Source organism: Pseudophryne corroboree, chromosome 5 (assembly GCF_028390025.1).
Source record: "Pseudophryne corroboree isolate aPseCor3 chromosome 5, aPseCor3.hap2, whole genome shotgun sequence".
NCBI classification, from domain to species: domain Eukaryota; kingdom Metazoa; phylum Chordata; class Amphibia; order Anura; family Myobatrachidae; genus Pseudophryne; species Pseudophryne corroboree.
Genome location: NC_086448.1, coordinates 234,356,904 through 234,371,873, shown reverse-complemented (window position 1 = coordinate 234,371,873; position 14,970 = coordinate 234,356,904). Strand labels below are relative to the sequence as shown.

Here is a 14,970-nt window from a genome sequence, read left to right as displayed (position 1 = left end):
ACACCTCACACCTCACAATATTATTTTTAGTCCTAAAATTTGCACCGAGGTCGCTGGATGGCTAAGCTAAGCGACACAAGTGGCCGACACAAACACCTGGCCCATCTAGGAGTGGCACTGCAGTGTCAGACAGGATGGCACTTCAAAAAAATAGTCCCCAAACAGCACATGATGCAAACAAAAAAAGAGGCGCACCAAGGTCACTGTGTGACTAAGCTAAGCGACACAAGTGGCCGACACAAACACCTGGCCCATCTAGGAGTGGCACTGCAGTGTCAGACAAGATGGCACTTCAAAAAAATAGTCCCCAAACAGCACATGATGCAAAGAAAAAAAGAGGCGCAATGAGGTAGCTGTGTGACTAAGCTAAGCGACCCAAGTGGCCGACACAAACACCTGGCCCATCTAGGAGTGGCACTGCAGTGTCAGACAGGATGGCACTTCAAAAAAATAGTCCCCAAACAGCACATGATGCAAAGAAAAAAAGAGGCGCAATGAGGTAGCTGTGTGACTAAGCTAAGCGACCCAAGTGGCCGACACAAACACCTGGCCCATCTAGGAGTGGCACTGCAGTTTTCTAGCGAGAGGATGAGTGTTTCCATCCTCATGTGAAGCTGAACCACTAGCCATGAACATAGGCCAGGGCCTCAGCCGTTCCTTGCCACTCCGTGTCGTAAATGGCATATTGGCAAGTTTACGCTTCTCATCAGACGCTTTCAATTTAGATTTTTGGGTCATTTTACTGAACTTTTGTTTTTTGGATTTTACATGCTCTCTACTATAACATTGGGCATCGGCCTTGGCAGACGACGTTGATGGCATTTCATCGTCTCGGCCATGACTAGTGGCAGCAGCTTCAGCACGAGGTGGAAGTGGATCTTGATCTTTCCCTATTTTAACCCCCACATTTTTGTTCTCCCTTTTTTAATGTGTGAAATGATATGCCAGTATCAATAGCAATGGCCTACTACTATATATACTGCGCACAACTGAAATGCACCACAGGTATGGATGGATAGTATACTTGACGACACAGAGGTAGGTAGAGCAGTGGCCTTCCGTACCGTACTGCTATATATACTGGTGGTCACTGTCAGCAAACTGCAAAACTAAAATGCACCACAGGTATAGAATCTAGATGGATAGTATACTTGACGACACAGAGGTAGGTAGAGCAGTGGCCTTCCGTACCGTACTGCTATATATACTGGTGGTCACTGTCAGCAAACTGCAAAACTAAAATGCACCACAGGTATAGAATCTAGATGGATAGTATACTTGATGACACAGAGGTAGGTAGAGCAGTGGCCTTCCGTACCGTACTGCTATATATACTGGTGGTCACTGTCCGCAAACTGCAAAACTAAAATGCACCACAGGTATAGAATCTAGATGAATAGTAGACTTGACGACACAGAGGTAGGTAGAGCAGTGGCCTTCCGTACCGTACTGCTATATATACTGGTGGTCACTGTCAGCAAACTGCAAAACTAAAATGCACTACAGGTATAGAATCTAGATGGATAGTATACTTGACAACACAGAGGTAGGTAGAGCAGTGGCCTTCCGTACCGTACTGCTATATATACTGGTGGTCACTGGTCAGCAAAACTCTGCACTGTACTCCTCCTATATAATATACTGGTGGTCCCCAGTACCCACAATAAAGCAGTGTGAGCACAGATATATGCAGCACACTGAGCACAGATATGGAGCGTTTTTCAGGCAGACAACGTATACTGGTGGTCACTGGTCAGCAAAACTCTGCACTGTACTCCTCCTATATAATATACTGGTGGTCCCCAGTACCCACAATAAAGCAGTGTGAGCACAGATATATGCAGCACACTGAGCACAGATATGGAGCGTTTTTCAGGCAGAGAACGGATAAAACTGGTGGTCACTGATCAGCAAAACTCTGCACTGTACTCCTCCTATATAATACAGCTGCTCCCCAGTCCCCACAATTAAGCAATAAGCACAAACGGAGAGGACGCCAGCCACGTCCTCTCCCTAACATTTCCAATGCACGAGTGAAAATGGCGGCGACGCGCGGCTCCTTATATAGAATCCGAATCTCGCGAGAATCCGACAGCGGGATGATGACGTTCGGGCGCGCTCGGATTAACCGAGCCATACGGGAGAATCCGAGTATGCCTCGGACCCGTGTAAAATGGGTGAAGTTCGGGGGAGTTCGGTTTCCGAGGAACCGAACCCGCTCATCACTAATATATAGTGGGGAAAATACTGGAAGGTATATTAAGGGATAGCATACTAGAGTACTTGGATACCTCCAAGGTTATTACTAGGAATCAGCATTGTTTTGTGAAGGACAGGTCATGTCAAACTAACTTAATAAGCTTCTACGAGAAAGTGAGCAATAATATTGATCAGGGTAAAGCAGTGGATGTGGTCTCTTTGGACTTTGCTAAGGCCTTTGACAAGGTCCCACACAAGAGGCTAATTTTTAAATTAAGAGAGCTTGGGGTAGGAAACACTATTTATTTTGTACTTGGGTGAGTAATTGGCTGTACAACAGGGAACAGCGAGTGTCGATTAATGGGATGTTCTCTGAATGGGCCTCAGTGCTCAGTGGAGTACAGCAGGGTTCAGTACTAGGGCCATTGCTGTTTAACATATTCATAAATGACCTAGGTGTGGGCCTAGAAAGCCCAGTGTCAATTTTCACAGACGATACTAAACTACGTAGAGTAATTAATTCAGACAAGGATGTTGAGTCTCTACAGAATGATTTATGTAGACTGGAGGTCTGGGCAATCAAATGGAGAATTAGGTTCAATATAAACAAATGTAAAGTTATGCAGTTTGGGACTAAGGGGGTCATTCAGACCTGATCGCACGCTAGGTTTTTTTTGCTGCACTGCGATCAGGTCAGAACTGCGCATGCTGGAGGAAAAGAGATGTAGATGCAAACTCTTAGCACTAAGAACACTGATAGTAAAAATAAGTTAAATAAAACCTCAGGTGATGAAGTCACCTGGCCGCGGTACATGGGCCCACATATTTGCGCAAATGTGTGCTAAGAACTTCAATTATACTCCATGTTAATTGTGAAGGTTTATTTAATTTATTTTTACTATCAGTGTTCTTAGTGCTAAGAGTGTGCATCTGCATCTCTCTTCCTCCAGCATAGTATTAGAAGCCTCAGCATGATAGCACCTCTTGATATCTTTAGTAATAGGATGTGCAGTCCAGGTCCCCCCCCTTTTTCCACTATATTTGTGTATATATTGTACACTGGAAGGCAAGGCTTCCTTCCTCTGGTATTGTCACTCCTCCCATTCACCCTCACGTGTTTTAATTAGCTGAGTTCCTGCATTTCAGATCACACATTGATAAGGCCCTATTTAGAGGTAAGTCCTGAATAAATTTATAGAATGTGATAGCATTAGGAATGTTAGGGACCCATGTGATGAAGTCACCTGGCCGTGGTACATAGGCCCGCATATTTGCGCAAATGTGTGCTAAGAACTTCAATTATACTCCATGTTAATTGTGAAGGTTTATTTAAATTGTTTTTACTAACAGTGTTCTTAGTGCTAGTAGTGTGCATCTGCATCTCTCTTCCTCCAGTATAGTATTAGAAGCCTCAGCATGATAGCACCTCTTGATATCTTTAGTAATAGGATGTGCAGTCCAGGTCCCCCCTTTTCCAGAACTGCGCATGCGTATGCATTGCAATGCGCAGGCGCGTTGTACAAATACAAAGTGGATCGTTGCCCAGCGAAGGATTGTACGAAAAATCCATTCGCACAGTTGATCGCAAGGAGATTGACAGGAAGAAGGCGTTTGTGGGTGTCAACTGATTGTTTTCTGGGAGTGTTTTGAAAAATGCAGGTGTGTCCAAGCGTTTGCAGGGCGGGTGTCGGACGTCAATACCAGCCCCGGACAGGCTCAAGTGATCGCAGCGGCTGAGTAAGTTCTGGGTTACTCAGAAACTGCACAATACTTTTTTGTACCGGCCGGCGGCACATGCGATCGCACACTTGCAAAGCGAAAATACACTCCCCGGTGGGCGGCAACTATCTGCTCGCAGCAGTGCAAAAAAACCCTAGCAAGCGATCAGGACTGAATGACCCCCTAAGAACAATAGGGCAGCCTATAAACTAAAGGGGGAAAATGTAGGAATAACGGTAGCTGAAAAGGATCTGGGTGTGCTCATCGATAATAAACTTGGTAGCAGTACGCAATGTCAAAATGCATCAGCAAAGGCTAATAAGGTGTTATTATGCATAAAACGGGGTATGGAGACAAGGGATGAGAGTGTAATCCTGCCTCTGTATAAATCATTGATACGACCACACCTGGAATATTGTGTACAGTTTTGGGCACCATATTATAAAAAAGATATCTTGGAACTCGAAAGGGTTCAGAGGCGAGCCACTGAACTGGTTAAGGGGATAGAGACACTGGACTATGAGGAAAGACTTAAGAGGCTTGATATGTTCACACTGGAAAAGAGGCGACTGAGAGGGGACATCATTAATATTTATAAATACATTAAGGGACAATACAAGGATCTATCAAATGATTTGTTTACCAAAAAACACTACGTAGGACACGAGGACACCCCCTGAGGTTAGAGGAGAAAAAATTCCATACCCAACGGAGAAAAGGATTCTTCACAGTAAGAGCAGTAAGGATTTGGAATTCTCTGCCAGAGAAAGTAGTATTAGTGTACTCAGTGGCGTAACTAGAAATTTTTCTCCCCCAAGCCAAAAAATTCTTCGGCGCCCCCCCCCCCCCCCCCCCCCGCCCCCTTCCTTCATGCTACATAATTGGGAGCAAGAAAGGGATAATAAGGGGTGTGGTTTCATTGGAATGGGCGTGGTTTTGCATAAAGGGGCGTGGCATTGCAGGAAAAGACTACCTTATACCCCAGTTCTGCAACCTGCACGCCCATACGTTGGCCACCACAGGAAAGAAAAATAATCCTGATTCATGCCCCTTACATTATTTGTCATTTTTCCTCCTTATAGTAATGCCCAGTATACATTATTCCACATACTGCAATGGCCCTTAGACATTATTCCACACACAATAATGCACGACACAATATGCACACACTGTAATGCCCCCGACACATTATGCCACACACCGTAATGCCCGTGACACATTATGCCACACACCTTAATGCCTGTGACACATTATGACAGGAATCGCAATGCCCGTTATACATTATGCTACACACTGCAATGCCCCTGATACATTATAGCACATACAATGTCTGTGACACATTATGACACACACCGCAATGTCCGTGATACATTATACCACAATGCCCGTGATATAGTATACCATACACCGTAATGCCTGTGACACATACCGCAATGCCCTGCCCGTTACACCCTATGCCACACACCGCAATGCCCGTTATGTATTATGCCACACTGCAATGACCCTGAGACATTATACCACATACCACAATGCCCGTGATATAGTATACCACACACCGTAATGCCTGACACATTATGACACACACCGCAATGTCCGTGATACATTATGCCACACACTGCAATGACTGCAATGACCCTGAGACATTATACCACATATCACAATGCCCGCGATATAGTATACCATACACCGTAATGCCTGTGACACATTATGACACACACCGCAATGTCCGTGATACATTATGCCACACACCGTAATGCCCATTACACATTAAGTCCTACAGTAAGGCTTCTAATTACTTTTCAATTACCTGCTCGTTGTCAGGGGTTTCATGCACTGGGTGTCATGCTCGTTGCCAGGGGTTTCGTGCTCTTGGTTCCATGCACGGTGCCAGGGGTTTTCATGCTCAGGGTGTCATGCTCGTTGCCAGGGGTTTCATGCACTGGGTGTCATGCTCGTTGCCAGGTATTTCATGCACTGTGTGTCATGCTCGTTGCCAGGTGTTTCATGCACTGTGTGTCATGCTCGTTGCCAGGTGTTTCATGCACTGTGTGTCATGCTCGTTGCTAGGGCTGTGCTCCCAGTGCCACATATGTCCCCAGTGCCAGATATTCCCCCACGGTGCCAGGTACTCACATGCCCCAGTGCCAAATATAGCCCCCCCCATGTGCCAGGTACACATATACCCCCCCAGTGCCACATATGCCCCCAGTGCCAGATATTCCCCCCCAGTGCCACATATGCCCCCAGTGCCAGCTATGCCCCCAGTGCCATATATTCCCCCCCAGTGCCAAATATGCCCCCAGTGCCATATATTCCCCCCCAGTGCCAAATATGCCCCCAGTGCCAGATATGCCCCCCCCAGTGCCATATATGCCCCCAGTGCCAGATATCCCCCCCCCCAGTGCCATATATGCCCCCGGTGCCAGATATTCCCCCCCTCCAGTGCCATATATGCCCCTAGTGCCAGATATTCCCCCCCAGTGCCATATATGCCCCCAGTGCCAGATAATGCCCCAGTGCCAGATATCCCCCCCTGCCAGATATTCCCCCCCAGTGCCATATATGCCCCCAGTGCCAGATAATGCCCCAGTGCCAGATATCCCCCCCCTGCCAGTTATTCCCCCCCAGTGTCATATATGCCCCCAGTGCCAGATAATGCCCCAGTGCCAGGTATCCCCCCCTGCCAGTTATTCCCCCCCAGTGTCATATATGCCCCCAGTGCCAGATAATGCCCCAGTGCCAGATATCCCCCCCCTGCCAGATATTCCCCCCCAGTGTCATATATGCCCCCAGTGCCAGATAATGCCCCAGTGCCAGGTATCCCCCCCCTGCCAGTTATTCCCCCCCAGTGTCATATATGCCCCCAGTGCCAGATAATGCCCCAGTGCCAGATATCCCCCCCCTGCCAGATATTCCCCCTCAGTGCCATATATGCCCATAGTGCCAGATAATGCCCCAGTTCCAGATATCCCCCCCCCTGCCAGTTATTCCCCCCCAGTGCCAGATAATGCCCCAGTGCCAGATATCCCCCCCCTGCCAGTTATTCCCCCCAGTGCCAGACATCCACCCCCCCCCCCCCCGCCAGATATTCCCCCCCAGTGCCAGATAATGCCCCAGTGCCAGATATCCCCCCCCAGTGCCATATATGCCCCCAGTGCCAGACAATGCCCCAGTGCCAGATATCCCCCCCCCCTGCCAGTTATTCCCCCCAGTGCCAGATATCACCCCCCCCCGCCGCCGCTTTTTGGAGGGACACGGAGGGTACAGCCTCTCCTGTGTCCCTCCTGCTGCATCATCTCCGGCGGCCGCGGGTCTAATAGGGGGAAGTGCCGTCCGTGAGCCAATTAGAGCTCACGGACGGCACTTCTCCCTATCAGACCCGCGGCCGCCGGAGATGATGCAGCAGGAGGGACACAGGGAGGCGCGGCTGTGCCCTCCGTGTCCCTGCAACAACCGGCGGAGGGAGGGAGAAAGCAGACTGACATGCGGACGCTCGTCCGCATGTCAGTCTGCTGTAAATCAGTGGCGCCCCCGCAGCCCCTCGCCCCCAAGCCACCGCGAGGACTGCGGGGGCAGTAGTTACGCCACTGAGTGGACTCAATCAATAAGTTTAAAAATGGATTAGATAAATTCCTAGCTGAAAAAAATATCCAGGGACACAACATTTAATTTATATTTAAAAAATATATATAAAAAAAAAAAGTAATGTACAATAGGTTGAACTCGATGGACATTTGACTTTTTTCAGCCTCAACAACTATGTAACTATGAAACAAAGCAAACTGGGGTACAGAGCACACTGGAGTAGAGTGCACAGAACAGTACAAACAAATTATATAACAATATATTTTTAATATTTTTTTAACTAGCAGCTCAGCTCACACTGTGTGGAGTCAGACCGCTTTTATATGCACGTGAAGTGAACAGAGCGCACTGGGGTACAGAGCACACAGGTTGTAAAAACTTTATTTTTGATACTTTTTTTACTTTTTTTTTGTGGAACTGTACATACGGAGTCACACTGCTTATATGTGAATGCAATGGGTAGGGTATGGCCTGCGGAGTAAGTGCCGTACCACTATGTGACAGAATTAGACCAGGGGGTGTGACACAGCTGGTGAAAGTACACTGCACAGCCACTTGACGATGGACACACCACCGCCACTTAATGTACACACCGCAGCCACTTGTAGATGGACACAGCACAGCCACTTGTAGATGGACACAGCACAGCCACTTGTAGATGGATATTGCACAGCCACTTAATGGACACAGCTCAGCCACTTGTAAATGGTCCTCAAGGCACACTAACAGTCCAGGTTTAGTGATATCCAGATTTGAGCACATATGGTTAAATCAAATTAACTGAGGTACTAATTAAGTCACCTTTGCTTAAATATGGATATCACTAAAGCCTGTACTGTTCGTGTGCCTTGAGGACCAAGGTTTGGGATGCCTGACCTAGATAAAATCAAATAAAGCATGGGAAGCCTAGATTATCACTAAGCCCATGTGGAGCAAAAACAGTTAAATGCTGAATTCAGTGTGACTCATGTTGCAAAAACAATTTGGCTCGACACCCACCACAACGTGAAAGTGGGATATAATCGACTAGGCACCGTAGATACTTTTACTTTAACACACAACATTGAGTTTGGTACCCAAGAAATGAGAGGCTACATACCCAACTGAGATACTACCATATCAACGGAGTCTATATTCTATTCCTTTAAACATTCCCTATTTCATATGTAAAAATGATTACACTACAGTACATAAGGAAAAACGATATTTTCGCTTATATACCTATCTTTACCTAAATCTGTATTTTATATTAAATTGGATATGTATGTATGTTACTCAACTTTGCAGGTGTGACAATAAAAGTAAAATTTTAGTTAAATAATCTTTTAAATATCAATCAAAAGTGTGCCACAGAAAAGATGTATAGTCTCTTCTGGGTTTTTTTGCTTCTGCAAAACTAACTTTCCATATAGTTTAACAAACTATCATCTGGAAGTGTCACCAACACAGTGTTAACAATATTTGTATCCCCATATCCATATGTTGGTTTACCATATCTGACTTTTCTCTAACGTCCTAAGTGGATGCTGGGGACTCCGTAAGGACCATGGGGAATAGCGGCTCCGCAGGAGACTGGGCACATCTAAAGAAAGCTTTAGGACTATCTGGTGTGCACTGGCTCCTCCCCCTATGACCCTCCTCCAAGCCTCAGTTAGATCTCTGTGCCCGAACGAGAAGGGTGCACACTAGGGGCTCTCCTGAGCTTCTTAGTGAAAGTTTTAGTTTAGGTTTTTTATTTTCAGTGAGACCTGCTGGCAACAGGCTCACTGCATCGAGGGAATAAGGGGAGAAGAAGCGAACTCACCTGCGTGCAGAGTGAATTGGGCTTCTTAGGCTACTGGACATTAGCTCCAGAGGGACGATCACAGGCCCAGCTTGGATGGGTCCCAGAGCCGCGCCGCCGGCCCCCTTACAGAGCCAGAAGGCAGAAGAGGTCCGGAAAATCGGCGGCAGAAGACGTCCTGTCTTCAACAAGGTAGCGCACAGCATTGCAGCTGTGCGCCATTGCTCTGAGCACACTTCACACTTCGGTCACTGAGGGTGCAGGGCGCTGGGGGGGGGGCCGCCCTGAGACGCAATAAAAACACCTTGGCTGGCGAAAATACATCACATATAGCCCCCAGGGCTATATGGATTAATTTTAACCCCTGCCAGAATCCATAAAAAAGCAGGAGAAAAGTCTGCGAAAAAGGGGCAGAGCCTATCTCCTCAGCACACTGGCGCCATTTTCCCTCACAGCTCCGTTGGAGGGAAGCTCCCTGGCTCTCCCCTGCAGTCACTACACTACAGAAAGGGTTAAAAAAGAGAGGGGGCACTAATTAGGCGCAGTATTAACTATACAGCAGCTATAAGGGGAAAAACACTTATATAAGGTTATCCCTGTATATATATAGGGCTCTGGTGTGTGCTGGCAAACTCTCCCTCTGTCTCCCCAAAGGGCTAGTGGGGTCCTGTCCTCTATCAGAGCATTCCCTGTGTGTGTGTGCTGTATGTCGGTACTTTTGTGTCGACATGTATGAGGAGAAAAATGATGTGGAGACGGAGCAGATTGCCTGTAATAGTGATGTCACCCCCAGGGGGTCGACACCTGAGTGGATGAACTGTTGGAAGGAATTACGTGACAGTGTCAGCTCTGTATAAAAGACAGTGGTTGACATGAGACAGCCGGCTACTCAGCTTGTGCCTGTCCAGACGTCTCATAGGCCGTCAGGGGCTCTAAAGCGCCCGTTACCTCAGATGGCAGATATAGACGCCGACACGGATACTGACTCCAGTGTCGACGGTGAAGAGACGAATGTGACTTCCAGTAGGGCCACACGTTACATGATTGAGGCAATGAAAAATGTTTTACACATTTCTGATAATACGAGTACCACCAAAAAAGGGGTATTATGTTCGGTGAGGAAAAACTACCTGTAGTTTTCCTGAATCTGAGAAATTAAATGAGGTGTGTGATGATGCGTGGTTTTCCCCCGATAACAACTGATAATTTCTAAAATGTTATTGGCATTATATCCTTTCCCGCCAGAGGTTAGGGTGCGTTGGGAAACACCCCCTAGGGTGGATAAAGCGCTCACACGCTTGTAAGGGCTCTACCTTCGCCTGAGATGGCCGCCCTTAAGGATCCTGCTGATAGAAAGCAGGAGGGTATCCTAAAAGGTATTTACACACATACTGGTGTTATACTGCGACCAGCAATCGCCTCAGCCTGGATGTGCAGTGCTGGGTTGGCGTGGTCGGATTCCCTGACTGAAAATATTGATACCCTAGATAGGGACAGTATATTTTTGCCTATAGAGCATTTAAAAGATGCATTTCTATATATGCGTGATGCACAGCGGAATATTTGCCGACTGGCATCAAGTCTAAGCGCGTTGTCCATTTCTACCAGTAGAGGGTTATGGACACGTCAGTGGTCAGGTGATGCGTATTCCAAACGGCATTTGGAAGTATTGCTTTATTAAGGGGAGGAGTTATTTGGGGTCGGTCTTTCAGACCTGGTGGCCACGGCAACAGCTGGGAATTCCACGTTTGTACCCCAGGTCGCCTCTCAACATGAGAAGACGCCGTATTATCAGGTGCAGTCTTTTCATGGACAAGCGGGCAAAAGGTTCCTCATTTCTGCCCCGTGACAGAGGGAGAGGAAAAAGGCTGCAGAAATCAGCCAGTTCCCAGGAACAGAAACCCTCTCCCGCCTCTGCCAAGCCCTCAGTATACGCTGGGGCTTTACAAGCAGAATCAGGCACGGTGGGGGGCCCGTCTCAATGAATTTCAGCGCGCAGTGGGCTCACTCGCAAGTAGACCCCTGGATCCTTCAGGTGATATCTCAGGGGTACAAATTAGAATTCGAGACGTCTCCCCCTCGCCGTTTCCTAAAGTCGGCTTTACCGATGTCTCCTTCTGACAGGGAGACAGTTTTGGAAGCCATTCACAAGCTGTATTCCCAGCAGGTGATAATCAAGATACCCCTCCTGCAACAGGGAACGGGGTATTATTCCACACTGTTGTGGTACCGAAGCCGGACGGCTCGGTGAGACCGATTCTAAATCTAAAATCTTTGAACACTTACATACAGAGGTTCAAATTCAAGATTGAGTCACTCAGAGCAGTGATTGCGAACCTGGAAGAAGGGGACTACATGATGTCTCGGGACATCAAGGATGCTTACCTTCATGTCAAAATTTACCCTTCTCACCAAGGGTACCTCAGGTTTATGGTACAGAACTGTCACTATCAGTTCAGACGCTGCCGTATGGATGGTCAACGGCACCCCGGGTCTTTACCAAGGTAATGGCCGAAATGATGATATTCCTTCGAAGGAAGTGAATTTTAGTTATCCCTTACTTGGACAATTCCCTGATAAGGGTAAGATCCAGGGAACAGTTGGAGGTCGGTGTAGCACTATCTCAGGTAGTGTTGCGGCAGCACGATTGGATTCTCAATATTCCAAAATCGCACCTGGTTCCGACGACGTGTCTTCTGTTCCTAGGGATGATCCTGGACACAGTCCAGAAAAAGGTGTTTCTCCCGGAGGAGAAAGCCAGGGAGTTATCCGAGCTAGTCAGGAACCTCCTAAAACCGAGCCAAGTCTCAGTGCATCAATGCACAAGGGTTCTGGGTAAAATGGTGGCTTCCTACGAAGCAATCCCATTCGGCAGATTCCACGCAAGAACTTTCCAGTGGGACCTGCTGGACAAATGGTCCGGGTCGCATCTTCAGATGCATCAGCGGATACCCCTGTCACCAAGGACAAGGGTGTCCCTCCTGTGGTGGTTGCAGAGTGCTCATCTTCTAGAGGGCCGCAGATTAGGCATTCAGGACTGGGTCCTGGTGACCACGGATGCCAGCCTGCGAGACTGGGGAGCAGTCACACAGGGAAGGAATATCCAGGGCTTATGGTCAAGCCTGGAGACATCACTTCACATAAATATCCTGAAGCTAAGGGACATTTACAATGCTCTAAGCTTAGCAAGACCTCTGCTTCAAGGTCAGCCGGTGTTGATCCAGTCGGACAACATCACGGCAGTCACCCACGTAAACAGACAGGGTGGCACAAGAAAAAAAAGAGAAAAGACAAAAAACCTTTTTTGGGAGCACTCTTGAATAGTGTATGGGTGTGATAAAGATAGAGATATTGTAATTAAAACTTAACCTTTAATTGATCTTTGTATAAAAAAATGTAATATAATATATAGAAAAATAAGAGAAATGGCAAGCAACGATACTCTTAGTAAAAGGATCTTGTTGACCTTTTTAACAAATGGGGTAAAAGATCGTTATGTAGGTGAAAATATATGGGTATACCTTGGATAACTGCATCTGTTATAGTAAGGGACAAAGAAATGCCAGCAAATGATGGTCAAATCTGGGGATGGTGTCTGACTGCGGATGAAGAGATGAAGAAGAGAGGAGGGAAAAGAAAGAGAGAAAGAAAGAAAGAGAAAAGAAGAGAGAGAGAAAAAGAGAAAAGGAGAAGGGTGAAGAGGATGTTCTCCTTGGAAAATGGCCCACTGCACCTGGTATTCTCAGGAGGTTCCCCTTCCTAATACTGACCAGGCCATATCTGCTTAGCTTCCGAGATCGGACAAGATCGGGCGTATTCAGGGTAGTATGGCCGTGGGCCGTTTGTTGAAGGAGAAGATTCCACTTCTGCTATCTGTACTTTACATTAAATCAAAACTGTTAATAGTTCGAAATTGTATTTCCAGATGAGAGAGTGTGTGAAGAAAAAATATTGGAATTTGAAACCAGCGTTGTGAGAGAGACAGGAAAGTGAATACTGAATATGAATTGGTGATGATTGTAGGATCCTGTCTTCTAACAATTTATATAGACTGGTGTTACTCTGATGGAAAGGCTCAACAGGAGCTGGATGCTGGCTGACTGTTTACAATGAAAGACAGTGCAGACATAAATGAAAAAAATGAATGAATAATTTGATAATTCGTAAAGATTGTGTCCTAGACTTAATTGATAAATAATTGTTAATTAACAGACAATTAATTATTTGAATTAATTGTCTGTTAATTAACAATTATTTATCAATTAAGTCTAGGACACAATCTTTACGAATTATCAAATTATTCATTCATTTTTTTCATTTTTTTCATTTATGTCTGCACTGTCTTTCATTGTAAACAGTCAGCCAGCATCCAGCTCCTGTTGAGCCTTTCCATCAGAGTAACACCAGTCTATATAAATTGTTAGAAGACAGGATCCTACAATCATCACCAATTCATATTCAGTATTCACTTTCCTGTCTCTCTTACAACGCTGGTTTCAAATTCCAATATTTTTTCTTCACACACTCTCTCATCTGGAAATACAATTTCGAACTATTAACAGTTTTGATTTAATGTAAAGTACAGATAGCAGAAGTGGAATCTTCTTCTCCTTCAACAAACGGCCCACGGCCATACTACCCTGAATACGCCCGATCTTGTCCGATCTCGGAAGCTAAGCAGATATGGCCTGGTCAGTATTAGGAAGGGGAACCTCCTGAGAATACCAGGTGCAGTGGGCCATTTTCCCAGGAGAACATCCTCTTCACCCTTCTCCTTTTCTCTTTCTCTCTCTCTCTTCTTTTCTCTTTCTTTCTTTCTCTCTTTCTTTTCCCTCCTCTCTTCTTCATCTCTTCATCCGCAGTCAGACACCATCCCCAGATTTGACCATCATTTGCTGGCATTTCTTTGTCCCTTACTATAACAGATGCAGTTATCCAAGGTATACCCATATATTTTCACCTACATAACGATCTTGTACCCCATTTGTTAAAAAGGTCAACAAGATCCTTTTACTAAGAGTATCGTTGCTTGCCATTTCTCTTATTTTTCTATATATTATATTACATTTTTTTATACAAAGATCAATTAAAGGTTAAGTTTTAATTACAATATCTCTATCTTTATCACACCCATACACTATTCAAGAGTGCTCCCAAAAAAGGTTTTTTGTCTTTTCTCTTTTTTTCAATGTAGTTCATCTACAAATTTCTGGGAGCACCACCAATCGATAAGCAGTTCTAAACTTGTCTTGCTAACTGCTCACATATTGGTTACCTTATCATTCCAATATTTACACATTTATATGATACTGGTGCGGATTCACACTCATCATAGTAGGGTGGCACAAGAAGCAGGAGGGCAATGGCAGAAGCTGCAAGGATTCTTCGCTGGGCGGAAAATCATGTGATAGCACTGTCAGCAGTGTTCATTCCGGGAGTGGACAACTGGGAAGCAGACTTCCTCAGCACGACCTCCACCCGGGAGAGTGGGGACTTCACCCAGAAGTCTTCCACATGATTAAAAACTCGACAGGTATTGCGCCAGGTCCAGGGACCCTCAGGCAATAAGCTGTAGACGCTCTGGTAACACCGTGGGTGTACCAGTCAGGGTATGTGTTCCCTCCTCTGCCTCTCATACCCAAGGTACTGAGATTGATAAGATGGAGAGGAGTAAGCACTATATT

The 14,970-nt window shown here is 46.2% G+C and overlaps 2 pseudogenes; one reads left to right on the top strand and one right to left on the bottom strand.

Moving 5' to 3' along the window:
- Positions 1–13,007: 13,007 nt before the first annotated feature.
- Positions 13,008–13,125, bottom strand: LOC134929863 (5S ribosomal RNA; annotated as a pseudogene).
- A 783-nt stretch (positions 13,126–13,908) lies between these two features.
- On the top strand, positions 13,909–14,026 carry LOC134929862 (5S ribosomal RNA; annotated as a pseudogene).
- Positions 14,027–14,970: the final 944 nt, after the last annotated feature.